The sequence below is a fragment of the Myotis lucifugus genome, unplaced genomic scaffold (genome assembly GCF_000147115.1).
Source record: "Myotis lucifugus unplaced genomic scaffold, Myoluc2.0 scaffold_28, whole genome shotgun sequence".
NCBI classification, from domain to species: domain Eukaryota; kingdom Metazoa; phylum Chordata; class Mammalia; order Chiroptera; family Vespertilionidae; genus Myotis; species Myotis lucifugus.
The window spans coordinates 8609004-8611530 of NW_005871076.1; the positions used below are offsets into that span (position 1 = coordinate 8609004).

At 43.3% G+C, this 2527-nt stretch overlaps 1 pseudogene; it reads left to right on the forward strand.

Moving 5' to 3' along the window:
* Window positions 1–1144: 1144 nt before the first annotated feature.
* Window positions 1145–2099, forward strand: LOC102420519 (annotated as a pseudogene).
* Window positions 2100–2527: the final 428 nt, after the last annotated feature.

Below are 2527 nucleotides of genomic sequence, written 5' to 3' on the forward strand. Positions count from 1 at the left end.
GGGGATCTCCAAGATCACCCTCAGATTGTTTGATAACTCTCTAGAAGGACTCACAGAACTCACTGAAAGCTGTTATATTGATGGTGATGCTTTATTATAGTGAAAGAATACAGCTTGAAGGCTGCCAAGGGAAGAGATGCATGGGACAGAGTCCAGGAAACCTCCACATGGGAGCTCCCAGTTGTCAACTGCGAGTGGAGTCAGGGACAGCACTAAATTCTCCCAGCAATATTGCATGACAATATGCATGGAGTATTTCCAACTGGGGATGCTCACTGGGGATGTTCCCAGAGTTTTTACCGGGGCTTGGTCATATAGACAACGTTGGCTGCCTTTGTGGTTGACCTTTAGTCTTCAGTCCCCCCACAGGTCCAGTTGATAACTGTGTGGCCCAATGCCCCACCATAAGGCATATTGCTAGAATGTTTGGTGTGGCTCAAAGCCCCAAGTAAACAAAGACAGTCTGTCTTATCAGGCAGAGCATTCCAAGGTCTTAGACATCACACTGCAGGAGTTGAAGGCAAAGCTCAGACTTCTCTTTGTTTAAGATTAGTTCTTTACTACACAGGGGTTAAATCATATTTGATTTAACATCATTTCAGAATGCCACAATTAAATTGCCTATGGATCCTATTTGAAAGAAAAATATATGTCAGTAATATTTACTGCCTAGTAAAAAGCATTCATTTTTGGCTTCTTACTAGGTAGCAAATGATGGGGAAAATCAATGCCATATTTGCTTTAATATATAAACTATCTACTTTCCAAAGAACATTTTAGGTATATTTCCCCTTTTATACCTTGCATGTTACCAAACACATTACCTACATAAAAAGATACTCCAAGATTTGCTTTGTTATCATCTGTTCCATGAGAACCCTACAATGAATTTAATTGAAGATTTATCCCGCTTTTCTTTAAAAATTTCAGTATTTCATATTTAAAAAGGTATATGATCTATTTTCTAAATAGGTTAAGATTTTTTTTTGCCTACTCAAGATATTTTTGAGATTCAGCCTTCACTTCATATTTTTTTAGATTAAGTTTTCCCCTAATGAAATTAGTAAAAGAACTATTTGCTCTCTGCTACCCCTGTTCAACAGACTGTCTTCCCATGCAGTGCCAGCTGCAACCCTGAGATACAATGGTGAAGGTTGGAGTGGATGGATTTGGATATATTGGGCGCCTGGATACTAGGGCTGCTTTAAACTCTGGCAAAGTGGATATTGTCACCGTCAATAATCCTTTCATTGACGTCAATTACATGGCCTACATGTTACAGTGTAATTCTGCTAATGGCACGTTCAAAGGCAGAGTCCAGGCTGAGAACTAGAAGTTCATTTCCATCTTCCAGGCGCGAGATCACACCAACATCAAATGGGGTGAAACTAGTGCTGAATATGTTGTGGAGTCTACTGGTGTCTTCAGTGCCTTGGAGAAGGCTGCAGCTCACTTGGAAGGTGGAGCCAAGAGGGTCATCATTTCTGCCCCTTCTGCAGATACCCCCATGTTTGTGATGGGTATGAACCATGACATGTATGGCAACTCCTTCAAGATTATCAGCAATGCCACCAACTGCTTGGACCTCCCAGCCAAGGTCATCCATGACAACTTTGGCATCATGACCACAGTCCATGCCATCACTGACACCCAGAAGACCACAGATGGTTCCTCTGGGAATCTGTGGCATGATGTCTAAGAGGCAGCCCAGAAAACCATCCCTGCTTCTACTGGCACTGCCAGGCTGTGAGCAAGGTCTTCCCTGAGTTGAATGCAAAGCTCACTGGCATGGCCTTACATATCCCCACCCCCAATGTGTTGGTTGTGGATCTAACCTGCCGCCTGGAGAAAGTTGACAAATACGATGACATCAAGAAGGTAGCAGGGATCAGAGGGCCCCTTCAAGGGCACCTTAGGCTGTACTGAGGACTAGGCTGTCTCCTGCGACTTTAACAGTGACACCCACTTCTTCATCTGCGATGCTGGGGCTGGCATTGCCCTCAATAACCACTTTGTCCAGCTCATTTCCTGGTAAGAATGAATTTGGCTATAGTAACAGGGTGGTGGACTTTATGGTCCACATGACCTCCAAGGGGTAAGAGCCCCCTGGACCACCAGCCCCAGCGAGAGGCTGGTGAATCCTGGCCCCAAATCCATCCCCAAACACACTAAGAATCTCCTGACCTCCATATTTTTCATCTCAGGCCCCCTGAAGAAGAGGAGGGGCTTAGGAAGCCCTACTTTGTCTTGCACCATCAGACAAGTTCACTGTACCCAGCTAAAATAAGTGAATAAAAAGGAACTATTTGACTTTACTAAAAAATTAAAGCTATGCATTTTAAAATCACAAATGCCAACTAGTGTGTTTCTAAATGTGGAAAAACTTACTGCTGTTGGCACCATATTCAAACACAGTATGAAGTCCCCCATAAACAGGGGGGATTATGAAATAAGCATTTCTAAATGGGTCAGGGTTAGTCATCACTGACAACATTGATTCAAAGCCATCACCCTGTTTTGAAGAGTG